The following is a 13,195-nucleotide window of genomic DNA, read 5'->3' on the forward strand; positions in this document are numbered from 1 at the left end:
ATTAGGTAAATGGCCAGACAAGTTGGCTAAATAGATAATTGACAGATAAACAGACCTTATGTTATAAAAATGGGATCATACTGTATATGCTTTGGAAATTCTACTCTTTATTGTTTTTAGTGATAATTTCAAACTACAATTAAACATTTACATGTAGGAAGGAGAATTCAAAATGACACTTATTTTCATTGACTAGTCATATTTCAAGCACCATATTTCTCATAAACTTTAATATGTATGTGATATTTATCTGGAGGTAGTTGGTATGTGATTTTTAATTTTTAATGTTCTGGGTTTCTGTATGTAATTCCAATTCTCACCCACAATGCTGTACTTGTTCAGGGGTAGATTGTTTTAATCTTAAAAATATTGTATTGATTGATACTCTTGAACTAACTTGGAAAAGTGGGACTTTCCTGGAACTGTATTGTGTCATGTAATGTAGAGCAAGAAGGACAGCGGGAGTTATGCCCCAGGACCGGGAAACATAAGGAATTGACTCTGCCTCTGTCTGCATGTTGGCCCCACCCTTTGCACAGCTGGCCACGCATCTACATATATGGCAGGGAACATGGTTGCTCAAGGCTGCCAGGCCTGATAACCCTCCAGAGAAGGGCTGACTCTTTTTCCTTAGGTCTCACTTGAAAGAATTGGAGGAAGGTCTGATTTGTTTGGCTTGTGTTAGATGCCCCGTCAGTTTTGAATAGGGTCATCTGATACATGCATGGCACTTGGGAGCCCATTCCTGTATATTTGGTGTGTTCCAAGTTTAAAAGGCTGAGCAGCCTCCTTCTCCTAATTGGTGTCAAGTATGTTTATAAAACTACACTTGGATTAAAATTTAGATAAACAGGGGAGGGACAGTTAAAATGTTAAAATGTTCAGACAACTCGAGCACTTCATTATTGACATTTATAGAAATAATGTCAATGTATAATTTATTTATATGCATGCTATCATCTTTCTTTTTTACCCCTTTTAATATTAGCATTGTGTAGCATTTCATGGGAAAAATATCTAGTCTGTGGATGTATGTAATTTAAGAATAAATTCAGCGGGTTGTTATCAGTGCAGAAAAGAAGATTCAAAACAAGGGTTTGGTGGAATAAAATTTGCCTGCTTTCACACCTGGGTAATGGACATTCAGAAAAAGAAAATTTAACCTCTGAAATATTTTTCCTCTGCTATGGGCTGTGGAAGCAGACTATTGATGAATAATCAAAAAGGGAGACTAATCTTAAACTATAAGATGGAAATAGACACCTAAAATAGGAATCTGGGAATCAGAGAATTTGAGGTGGAGCTGAACTGTCTTTGGCTGTTTCTATTATATTAAGCCACAGGGTATAAGTTTTAAGAGCTTCTAGAAATTATAATTTTTATGGGTGCAATATTGGTTCCTAGAGTGTTACTACCCAGAATGGAGAAAGTAGTCAGGAGAAGACAGCTGAGGACTAAGTGGATGCAACCTTGCTAAAGATAGAAGCTGGTGGAAGAGAGATTTTTGAGGGAGTGTATACCAGGCAGAGTACCTGAATCAGTCCATACCCAGCAAAGGTGAGGGTGATGAGATGAGCTCAGACACTGGATACCAGGGACAGGAGATAGCAGGGTGGGTCACACAAACAATAGACAAGGCAGGTCAATAAGTCAGTAAAACAAAAAAGATAACCTGAAAAGTGCTCATTCGCAGATATAGCACATTTCCATCACAGCAGGAAGTTTTATTGGGTAGCACTGAGAGGCTATGACAATGAGCCTGAAGCCTCAGTGAACCTGAAGGTTTGACCAACATCATGGCTTCATTTTTCTTTCTTTTCATAGTTTCAGAGATTGGCAATAGTTGGAAATCTACTTGGATCCTAACACTAAAATGACAATTTGGGGCAACTGAGACTTGCTATCTCACATCACTAGAGAGACAAATCCTGGGTTGGGTCTAGATATGTACCTTTGCATGGCTGGTGTGCCTCAGAGGTTGAACACCCATCAACCCATGAATCAAAAGGTTACCCATTTGATTCCCGGTCAGGGCACATGCCCAGGTTGCAGGTCTGATTCTTAGTAGGAGGGGGTAGGCGGGAGGCAGCCAGTTGATGGTTCTCTCATATCATTGATGTTTCTCTCCTTTTCCCTTCCTCTCTAAAACTCAATTAAAATATTAAAAAATAACTTTAGATATGTACCTCTGCATCCAGAGTCCTTCATTTCTTCCTTCCAAAAAAGTCTATGCCCCTCTCAAGGCCACCAAGTAAACATTGTATTAGTAATGGTTAACCAAACCATAGAGTGAGAAATCCCCCTGATTCCAGTCTAGGCTGCACCTACACAATATAAGACAATAAGACAGTTGACCATCTAAGCTATTTTTAGATGTTGTCTCACTTCCCAAGGGAAGTCTTCCTATGTCTGAGATTTAGTGGTGAGATTTGATACTTCGCCTACGTCAGGTAGATACTTTTCCAAGTGTCTCTTCATATACAGACAGACCCTGCCCTATCCCAAGAATGCAGCAGTTTGAGATACTGAAACTAAAACCTATATTTTCTTGCAAAAACTTAAATCAATTCATGGAGAGAAGGGAGACTGGAATTCATAGTTTGCCATTTGGAAACATTAACTCTTTGACTTGATGTGCTTATTTTAGTTAAGATCTTCCTTGCCCTAATCAATGATTTTTCTTAGAATATAAACCTCTTTTCATAGTAATTGACTCCAATTTTGTTAAATTGGTGAGCAATTTGGACTTGTACATCTATTTATTTTTTGCTAGATTCTGCTCTTTTTTATAGGGTGTTGAGAAATAATGTCAAGCAACTCATAGAAGCTCATTCTCCCACTCTCTGAACTGTTTCTATTTTTAACTCAACATTTTTTTTGTTTAAATTGCAGCAGCTTTCTGAGGCTATTAGGCTACTATTCAATTAAGTATTGCTTCTGTGTACACAATGGCACCCCAAGAGCTTTAAAGTGCTCATGCAGTTTCAGAAATGTTTAATTTGCTACCAGGGAATAGCTCAGTTCAGAATAGCATGAGGAAAGCAGAGAGGAGAAAATGGTACCATTTCCCATATCTATGGGGACTAAGGAAGGGTAATAAGAACAATGAAAGCTATCATTTATTGAGCTCCTACCATGAGATTAAGCATTGTGTCGTATCTTCACGTGTTTTATCTTTTTTGACATTAACAAGAATGATTTGAGGTGGGTGATATTATCATGTATTCCCATTTTGCTGATGAGGAAACATGCTTGGAAAGATAATTTATTCAATGATACAGAGCTAGTGGTGGAATTGTACTCTGATTTGATTCTAGAAACCATATTTTCAACCACTACTTTTCCTTAGTTGACTAAGATGCAAAGATGGTACTTCCCAAATGTGTCTTTCCTCAAGCTGTGTTGCAAATACCCTGCTCCTCTTAGGTGCCCTTTGAAGTTCCACTTGCTTGAAGAGCCAAGTTAAAGCTCATCTGCCCAAGAAGACTTTCCATATCTCTCAGCCAAAGTTTACATCTTCTCCTCTCTTAATCCTATAACACTTTCTATTTCCATTATTACCATTTTCCAAGTCCACCTCATATTAGAACTTGTGTCTGTCTTGTGAGCTTCTGGAGAGTCAGCACTTTAGCTTATGTGAGTTAATGCCCTTCCCCTGCACCCCATACACACACACACACACACACACACACACACACACACACACACACACATTCTGCACCTAGAATAGTGTCTTGAATATAGTAGATTCAGAAAATACTTTTGTTGTAAATGATTTTTCAAAATTCACTAACTTAGTGAACAATGTATTTTTCTAATTATTGGTTGAAAGAAAGGGTGAAAAGGTTAAGTTTTCTATTTTGACAGTCTTTTCATTGCACTTCATTATGTTTGAGGACAGGCCCTTTAAAGGTGACCTCCAGAATTACAAGCATTTATTTACCAAATCCTAATTGTCGACTTAGAGTCTTCTTGGAGCTGGGCTTGTAATGCTGACAGAGACAGATTGTATCACTCTTGTCTCAGAGTTTAGAATCTAAGGGGAAAGACAGATACTCATAAGCAAATTACCACCCAAATATATAATTATAAACATGTTTTCAAGGAAACAGAAGATTGGAGGAGAAGGGGAGAGGTTGAGAAATCATAGCTAGGCAAAAATTTGATAGATTGGGATGAACAGAAAGTAGAGTGGTCTTACCAAATGGAACATCATGTGGGAAAGTCCTGAGGTGGAAAAGAGCTTGAAGAATTGAGTCACCATCCACCTGAATGTCATGAAATTCAGCAACAATGACTTCCTGGTGCTCAGTTCTCCATCATGCATGCATATGCATGACAGGCTCTATGTGTATTGATTGCACAGTTATAGGTTGAACAATGCCAATATTTTAAAAGTTTTAGGAGCCTTAATTGGCCAGTTACTTAATGGGTAAGCCAAGCCTATGGTAGCCTTGTTTACCTTTGAAGTTGTACATTTGGTTCAAATTATAGTATCTTACAGTCATATCATTTGCCATTTATTCATTGCTTATAGACAAGGTTCTGTGTTAACCATTTTATTCATATTATGTATTTCTTTTCCTTCTGTGCAACAGGGTTCTTGGCAAATTATTCTGTAAAGGCCAGGTAGTAAATATTTTAGGCTTTGCAGGCCACATAACCTCTATTGCAACTAGGAAACTGCCATTTTAACACAAAAGCAGCTATACAAGATATGTAACAAATGGGTGTTGTGATAAAACTTTATTTATGGACACTGAAATTTGAATTTTATACTAGTATATGTTGATATAACCATTTGAAAAGTAAAAACCATTCTCAGCTCACAGGTCGTATAAAAACAGGTGTTGGGATATAGCTCACCTGCTCACCTATCCCTGTTATCATCCTCATTTCACTGACAAGGAAGCCGAGGTCAGTGAGAAGTAATTGATAACCAGAATGGAATCCAGGTCTGGTACATTCCAAGACCTCACAGCATTAGCTATTCTGTTGGGCTTATGGAATGATTTCCTAATTGTTTCTGATGTATAAATCCCATTTTCCAACCAGATTTCAAGTTTCTCAGAGGTACGGACTCTTACACTTTTCTTATTTCCCTCCATAGCAATGATGGATTTGTAGCAGGCATTCAAAAGTGGTTTAACTGTCCTTTGGTTTCTCTCAAAGTAACCCAGAACTGTAGGATTTTGGGAAATACATAGCAATCATTTTTCTATTGCCAAGGTAATTAAGTTTCCTAAAATGCAGCCGTGAAGACTGATTAGAAATATGATTAAAATTCTAGGTGCAATTCTCATGTCATGTTTGTAGAATTAGTGCCATATTACCCGTTTTTACATGCAAATTGCATAAAACACAAAAACTTGCTTTCACTTCCTTTGTGGAATAAATTGCCTTCTAGTCCCCTAAACCATAGGGGATTCTTTAATTTCTTGGTTTTTGAAATTGTGCCTGTGGAGTCAATTAAGGTGAAGAGCGTTTAAAGCCTTAAAAATGAGTAAATAAACTGAAAATGCTTGAAAAGTCTCTTAATCATTAAATAACATGTGGGCAGATTGTTTCACTGTCTTGCTGTCTCTTTCTTCATCTCTCTCCCCAGTTACTTTAAAATTAAAATTCAGAGGCGACAAAATTGTCACAGGGATTTATTAACATCTAAAAAATGGCTGATTGTTTTGACAATGAAAACTGGTTTTGTTATTATTTTTGTCACTTTTTATTGAGTTACAAGTTGAGATGTTGGCTTTGTTATTTAAGGTACTGGTTATGCAGATATTTGGTATAAATTGAAAGACCTAAAATATATAGTATTGAGATTTTGGTAAAACTTATATTTTACAGATATACAAGATGTCACAGGCCATACTATATATCTTTTACAGACATTTCAGTTTGTAATAAAATTTTAAGATGTCAATTGAAAAATGTGTGAATACAATATCAAAAGTTCTTCTGGAAGGGATAATAGCCACACATTTTGAAGACCAGTGATTTAGGGAATATCTTTTTCCCCCCACTTTTTAAATTTTATTTATTTCTTTATTTTATATATGTCTTTATCTATTTGAGAGCAGAAGCAATGGGGATAGAGAGATAAAAAGATAGATTGGCTGCCTTCTGCAGACTCCCTACTGCAGATCAAGCCCACAAACTTGGGCATATGCCCTGACTGGGAACTAAACTAGTGACCTTTTGGGTCATGAGTTGACACTCAATCACTGAGCCACATAAGCTGGGCAATTTTTTTTAACCCTCATCCAAGGACATGCTTATTGATTTTAGAGAGAGGGGAAGGAAGATCAAAGGGGAAAGAGAGATATTGATGTGAGAGAGAAACATTGATCAGTTTCTCAAACCTGGTATCGCATGTGTCCTCACTGGGAATCAAATCTGCAAACTTTCCTATACAGGAGGACGCCAACCAAATGAGCTACACCTGCCGGGGTGGGAATTTTCTACCTTTACAGGCATATGTGTTCTGGGACCATCCCACGTGATCCCCGCATTTGCCTGAAAGATAAATGCAAGCGTAAGAGGAGATACTGGCACGTACTTCAGCTACAGTAGTTTGCTTTCCCTTTCTAGCATTGGCAGGAAGAGGAAATGTTTTTATGTTTACTCTGGATAGGAACTTGAAAGGGCTGTTTTGAAGCTTCACATATTTTAGACACGCAGAAGTATGTCATTGTGGAAAACGGTCAACAGCGGGAGAAGAGAACTGCCTTGAGCAGCTGGAGGAGAGAGTTATCACCACCCTGTTTCGAAGGCTGGAAACAGAGAAAGCGTTTTTCCTTAACTACAGAGAACATCAGCACATATATGTATAGCTAGTGTGCCTAGAAAGCAGCTGTTCAAGCTTAAAAATAGGTTTCCCTTTGCTTGTTTGCTGGAGAAAGCTCTGAAAAAGATAAATTGAGTGGGTTCTGACCTCAGCAGCTGAATTCCACAAAAAATAATAGAGAGGACGGAGGGGAAGAGAAAAGAAGGTTGGCCTCAGTATTGTCTTCTCAGGGGAGAGTTGGCAGCAAGCTATATTTCCTTGGAAGTCTACTTAACGTTACTGTGGTTCAGTGAAGGAAGATTGTGCTTAATGGAGCCCTGGGATCCCTAAAGAATCAAGGCTGCTTCCAATTGGCTCGTTCCAAGTTAAACAAATTATTGTCTAGTGGAGGCACAGCCTTTTCATTAGGTTTTCATGGGGAATAAACTCCTTGCGTTTGCTGCAGGCTGAGTATGTATTTCTATTAATCAGCAAAGCAAGAAGCAAAGAAGCCAAAATATGAGCCAGCCTAGGAAAATCACAAGTGTTCTTGTACCTGACTGAAATCTATCTACACTGACAAAGTGAAGTTTGAAAGACTAAACTGTTAAGTAGAAACTCAAGGTCATCCTGGGGAATTTTTTTGGCCTCACCTTTCAAATTGCAACATTATCACAAGCTCCTTTGGAAGCATGCTTTTATCTGTAGTTTAAACAGTGATAGTAAGTTCCCCAGGCCCATGTGGCTCAGTTGGTTGGGCATGGTCCTGTGCACTGTATGGTCACCAGTTCTGTTCCAGTCAGGCCACGTACCCGAGTTTCACACTTGATCTCCCATTGGGGGCATGCAGAAGGCAGCCCATTGATTGATGCTTCATTTTCTCTCTCTTCTTCTCTCTTCTTGTCTCTCTAGATTGGATGGGGGAAAGAGGGAGGGAAGTGATACTGTTTTCTGTGATGTAGAGAAGGAATGTAACCAACTGTTTATTTGATTTTAAGTATTTAGGCTTACATCATGTTGAGGAACACTAATCTAAGAAAATATAACATATTTATATATAGTTAACTATGGATTTAAACAAGGCATGGCATTTAAAATACTTAAAATGTAACTGGATATACTAGTACAAATAATATTTTATTTCTGCCTAAAGAAAAAAAAGTGGATGTTAAAGTCATATTTAGCACAAGTTGAAAAGCTGATAATCATTTGGAAATAATTTGATATATATATATACATAGGGATTTCATAATTTGGTTTATATTGTGGAGATCTAGGAAACAGTGTAAATGTAAATTGGTAATTGGGGACATGATATTGACTTCATATGTTAGGCAGTTTTTGAAAGGTGTTTGATAACATTCAATTTCTAATGCCTTAACTTCCCACAATTTATAAGGGTAATTCACTTCTGCAGATTCCAGAGTATTCTGAGTATATTTTAGTTGAGCCTAGTTTTCTTGTTCCTTGTTTTTGTTTTGTTTTGTTTTTCTGGGATGTTTTTCTTTTGAATTTTAAAGCTTCATGTTCTATTAAAAAGAACATAGCACCAAGACCATCTCTTTGAATGGGTCATATATCTGTTTGTGGCTCAATTTTATAATGCATTGTTTACTCTTTAATTGTTATTACAAAGGCAGGTAAATAATGCATTTAATGATTTTAAAGGTATTCAGATGAATTAGTTTATAAATTAATATTTTATTAATACTCAAACTCTTTTAAACTTAGCATATAAGTTTGATATGTCTCTGGTGTGCTTATTACAGAAAAGACAAAAGGTATATGTATTCACTTATACATTATGGTGTCTATTGTCTGGGGTTTTGCATTATTCCTATATAAAATTAGGTAAGGTTAAGGACGAATGGAATTGTGCTTTTCCAAGGTGAGCAGGGAAGCTGAGATTGGGAGGTTATCTCCTGCTGAGTACTTAAGTAAGCTTATTAGCTCTTTCTAACTTACCTGGTGAAGTTCTGTTCAGGACAAGAATGACAGCAGTGGTGCAGAAATAAAACCCTAGGAAAGAGAAATGTTTGTGAGAATTAAAATTTGAAAAGATAGGCTAGCATTACTGGATGGAGCTAATGAAGACATTTAGGTATTGGGTCTCTTAGAAGAATATTTCCTGTTAAAATGGCCACAAAATCTAGCATTAGCCCCTGCCAGAGTGTTTTTAATTGGAATGAACTTTATTACTATTATCTCTCCCTGATCCAGTTTGCACTGTCCAGTTCAATTACTATATCTGAGTCTTTACCATGTGTCCACCAGAGATTATGAATGTCATTGGCTTTTCAATCTGACAAATAACATTCATTAGACATTTACTATGCTTTATAGAAAATCAGATTTTATAATCCTCACAATAGCTCTCTAAGGTACATGTAGTCAAGATCCTTATTTTACAGTTGAGGACAGTCCCAGGGAGATTAGATAACTTGCCCAAGGTCACTGAGAAAGAAGTGATGCCAGGATTTGAAATGAGGGAGCTCCCAAGCTCATGTTCCTCATCATTGCTTTAGTTTGGGAGACTTGAAAGCTCACCATCTAGTACAATACAGGCAACGTGGGATTTTAACCTGATAGGATAAAGGCAATAAAACACACACACACACACACACACACACACACAAAACTACGTACAAGATGCAGGAATACAACAAAAAGGGACTGTTAATATATGGGGATAGTCTTAGCAAAGGGGTTTTAGAGCCAGTGATATCTAGACAAAAGTATTGATGATCAAGAAAAGCTTACCAAGTGGGCAAGGTTGAGATGGCCATTCATGGCTGAGCAAGAGTATAGACAAATGCAGGGGACCTTACACTACAACAGGAATTTGTGTAACTACAGGAAGTTCTGTGATGATAACTGTTGAATGTGGTGGTGGTGGGGAGGGGAGGGCAGGGGGAGAGTATACAGTAGATGTGAATGAGATTGGCAACAACTGGGAGAGGTGCATTTTTTTCAGCCAGAGTATCGGGCTTCAGCCATTAAGGGATCAGCTTTGTGAATTAGCTAGATTGTTTAGGTGGAAATATTTGTGGTGGACAAATAAGATGGGTGGGAGACCAATTAGGAGGCCAGTGCAGGAATTAACCAGCGGCAATGCCTGGTCTGGGTTGAGCAAGTAGGTGGATGGTGAAGCATCAGTGTTTGAGGATACAAGAGCAGGAGCAGACTTGGGGAGAGAAGAGTTTGAATCAGGGTTATATTAGTCCTGGATGCATCACTTGGTAATATTTGTATTTTCCCTTTTGTCTAGAATTTCCTTGAATGCAAATTCACATATGCAGGTATTCTAAATGTTGACTCTGAAAGATTTGTTTTGTGGGAACAGACACTCAGGGGAGCCAGCGTTAAAAAACAAACAGCCTCTCTCGGTTTGCTCATCCAGACTTCAGAGTCGTCTACAGAAGAATCAGAACACTGTGAATAAATGCCTCCAGCTCTGCTCATACAGTCATACCTAAGATGTAAAAGGAGGGAGCAGGGAGGGGTGAGCAGCAGCTATAATATTTATACTTGGCAGTGTGCCTTCCAACTCTGAAGACCAGTCATTCTTTAGCTGCTGTTAATCCTGATTATACAGAAAATTGCACAGCATTTCCCTTTGATTTGGCCAATTGAAATGCCCTTTTAGGAAGCAAGTGGCATTCCCAAATTGCTCTGTCCCTGGATCAATGCATACCTGAGAGTTCTTTTGCTGCAGACAATGATCCTGTCATTTCAGTGTAGTCAATTAGAAGAATGGATATGAAAATGTCTCGCTCCGCTATAGGAAACAAATAGGCTGTGGGTGTTTATTAAGCAGTTTTCTCACGTGTCCCCTCCTCGATGGAGTTAAAAGCATTAGGATTTGAATCCTGCCCATGCTCACTATATAGAACATATGTCATTCTCTCCATCTTTATTGCTATTCACATTGAGGTCAATTATAAGCTGCTACTTAATGTTACCATGAAATTGTTCAATTATTTTCTCTCAGCATCTAAGCAGCTATTCTCAAAGGGACTTGGGAGGAATGGTATTAATACTGAGGAATCCTTAGTAAGCCAGGACCCCTAGATAGCTCTCCTTTTGTGTTTCGTCCTTTTCTCAATTATACACAAAATGCCTGAAAAGTTGTTAATGAATAACTTCATATCCAATCTTCTCTTTGGTTAATAAACATAGTTCTTTTTCTTGGTGACAAAGTCCTAATTAAAGGATAGAAGCTGTTATCTCTGCCCTCTTTCCCACCTCCTTCATAACTAGACTCTCCTGGGGCCCCAAGGGCTTGTGTTGATTTCTAACTAGGAGAGCATTAGGGTATGTTTTCTTTTTCCATTTTAATGCTGGAATGGAGGGAAAAGAGAGGTAAAAACAGTTTTATTTTTGCAGTGAATCCCAAGTAATGGACGCTATTTATCTGTTTGCAATTTCCATGCCCTTGGATCTACTACTATTGTCAGGATTTGCAGGGAGATGTAGAGAGAAATCCTATATAATAAAAGCCTGATATGCTAAGTGTCCAGTTGACTGGCCGGCCATTCAACCAATCAAAGTGTAATATATTGATGATATGCTAAGGCTGCTCAACTGCTTGCTATGACATGCACTTACCACCAGAGGGCAGATGCTCTGACCTGTAGGTTATCATGCTGCTGGGGTCTGGCTTATTGGGCTGGACATGCCCTGGAGCCCTCCCGTGGTCCTTCCCCAGCTGGCCAACATTCTGCATCTCCCCTCAGCCCCAATCTTGCACCAGAGGGGTCCCTTGGCCAGGCCTGAACCCTCTCGCAATCTGGGACCCCTTGGGGGTTGTCAAAGAGCCAGTTTTGGCCTGATCCTGTAGGCCAGGCTAAGGGATCCCACTGGTGTATGAATTCGTGCACCAGGCCTCTAGAATTTCTATAAAGGATCACATATCAGTGCTTACCTAGAGATACCTCATGTTCCAGTTATTCCTTTTTCCTCTGTAGCCTAGTTTGGGTAGTCTGAAGTTAGCCTGATCGCTCCTCACCACTTTATGCATGCTCTTGGCTCTAATTTGGTTATCTTTAGAGCAATGCAAAACCAGCAAAGAGTTTCTTAGAGGCATTTCAATTTCTTCACGAATTCCTCCAAATTGCTATGTGTAGGTTATTGTGCTAGATGTTCCTGGGTGAAGAGGAATGACTGGATGTCAAGTAAGGGCCCTCTTCTCAAGGATCTGTGGTGTAATGGAGGCAGTGCACATATAAACAGCTGGCTCTGATGTAAGGCACAATGAATTCAGCAGAAAAAGAGGAGCAAACAAAAGGCTGTGGGAGACAGATGCCAGAACAGTTCCCAGCGAGATAACTTCATGGAAGGAAATCATTTAAACTGAACCTTAAGAGTGAGAAGAATTTTTATAGGCAGCACGGGGCTCGGCATTCTGGCTGAGGAAATGCCATCACAGTCACAAAGGTCATTACACTCTGTGATTTCATCTTCTTAACCATCCCTTGCCACTACTTCTGTCCCTGTCTTCAGGATCCTCCTCTCTCCTCTAGTTGTATCACTCTTCCAGTCCCATTCATTTTCAAAGTCTCATTCTCCATATTGCTACCACAGTAAGCTTTATAACTCACAAGTCTCCTCCTGCTTGGTAAGTACAATCATATTCCATTGCCTCCAAAGACTTCAGATCCTTGCCTGAAGGTAAGAAGCCTGCCAGGATCTGATAAGCACCTCTGTCTGCCATTTCATATCTTTCTGCACTCTAATTCAGAACTACGCATTTGACAAGCATACATTTACACCTGTTTGTCTTTTTGCCTTTATGTCTTCCTCCCTCATCTGCCTGTCAAACATTAAGTACAATCACTCCCATTTCTACTTTAGTTAGCAATAAAGACCTGGTTTATGCACTTAGTACTATGCGCTAGCATAAGTGGCACAGGTAAGTAGCACCATCACAGGTATTGTTTAACCAGACTGATTTATATCTAGTTGTACCCATATTAACCTCATTACATTAGCTTTCTTTTTCTTTTTTTGTGGAGGAAAAGGGCTATTTTTGTTAGTTTATTAGTAAATGGAACTTTCAGCTTTAGTGATTGTTTCTGTATCTTTCAGTCATATTGTGATAATTAAGTAGATATTAGAATAGGTTAATTTTTAAGAAAGAGCTTAAGAAATGAAGGCACAAAGAAGTGGCGGAATAAGAAGTATCTGAGGGTAATATTTAGCTGAAGGAGAGAAGCTGGCATAGTAGAGGGTGTTTTCCAAATTCCACAAATCCCTTACTATAAGTGTGTATATATATATTAAGCCTGGTGCAAGAATATTGTGCAAGAGTAGGCCTTCATCTTCTCTTCCCTCCCTCCTCCCCCTTCCCCCCTACCACAGGCAGCACCAGCTTCCTTCTGGCACTCGGGACCTGGGCTTTCCAAGGAAGGTCATCCAGAAGGACACCCG

General features: G+C 38.8%; 1 protein-coding gene across 1 annotated transcript in view; it reads left to right on the forward strand.

The window, feature by feature from the left end:
* Positions 1–13,195, forward strand: part of NXPH1 (neurexophilin 1) — a 259,574-nt gene that overhangs the window by 143,973 nt on the left and 102,406 nt on the right. The gene's annotated exons all lie outside the window — the stretch shown is intronic.

This window comes from Pipistrellus hanaki (genome assembly GCF_964339955.1).
Source record: "Pipistrellus hanaki genome assembly, chromosome: 10".
NCBI classification, from domain to species: Eukaryota; Metazoa; Chordata; class Mammalia; order Chiroptera; family Vespertilionidae; genus Pipistrellus; species Pipistrellus hanaki.